Below are 1,217 nucleotides of genomic sequence, written 5' to 3' on the forward strand. Positions count from 1 at the left end.
CGCTTAGACGACCCGAGCTCGCCCGAGCTCGCCCGAGATCACCCGAGATTGGCCGAGATTGGCGGCACGGCCCTCGACGGTGGGCTCCGTGAACGGCGCCTGAGCTTGGCGGTGGAGTAGGCGTGCTACTTTGCGCCGGAGAGCGAGAGCTGGGAGCCGCTCCTGGAGGGGAAGGAGAGCCGCCCAACCTACCAGGCAGATGCCGCCGAGATGCCGCCGAGATGCCGGCGAAATCGCGGCGAGATCGCGGCGAGATGCCGGCGAGATGCCGGCGAGAGCGCGGCGAGGGCGCGGCGAGGGCGCGGCGAGGGCGCGGCGAGAGCGGGCGGAGGAGGGCTGAGATTGCGATCGTGCCGATCTTTCTCGCCCGATTTCCCCACAGGCCATCGAGGAGGCGCTGCAGGAGAGCGAGGTGCCGTTCCGTTTCACGACCTACGACCTCGACAACATCGTCTGAGTCGGGTCTCTGGCTGGTCTCTGGTCTCTCTGGTCTCTCTGGTGCCTGGTGCCCACGGGCGCGCGGCAGACACGGCGTTCGGTGGCCGCGGCGGCGCGCCTCGGCGGGTGTCGCGTCGGTGTGGCTTCGCGGTCCCTGCATGGGTCAGTCCGTCTGCAGGACGGTCAGTCCGGATGAGGGTCGTCCGGCGGCGTTCAGTTATTCTTTTCTCTCTGACGGTGGGCGCACCGTTTCGGTCGAGCGTGTGCCAACGTGGAGCTCGGGGCTCGGGCGCCCCCTCTATTCTCGGTGTGCGTTGTCGCGGGTACGTGTGCGGCTGGGGCTGCGGCGTGCAGGGGTCTCGGCTCTCTCGCTTGGGTCGGTTTGGAAAGCGACCCACCCCCCCACAGGCGACAGGCGCGGCAGGGCGCACGGGGCAAATATACATGATACAAAAAGGTTGCCATGAATGAGCGGTGGCACGTGCCAGCGAGACCGAAGCGACTGCGCGCCGTAGTACAATGGTACGGTTGAGTGTGCCGGTTGACGGCTGTCGGTTCGGCCCCGCCCCGGTCCTGTACTGTAGTACAAGTGAGCCGTGCACGACTCGCGTGTGTCGCGAGTACTGACGGCGTCCGGGCCGCTCTGGGTGGCGGGAGGCCACGGCGTGCAGCACTCGCCGCGGCGGCGGCTCTACTTTTTCTTTTTGGCCTGCAGAGGGCGGGAGGGACGGACCGGGCTTGGGGAGGCGCGGCAGCGAGGTCGGCGGCGGCGAGGCTGG

Source organism: Emiliania huxleyi (assembly GCF_000372725.1).
Source record: "Emiliania huxleyi CCMP1516 chromosome Unknown EMIHUscaffold_131, whole genome shotgun sequence".
In the NCBI taxonomy this organism is placed as follows: Eukaryota; Haptophyta; order Isochrysidales; family Noelaerhabdaceae; genus Emiliania; species Emiliania huxleyi.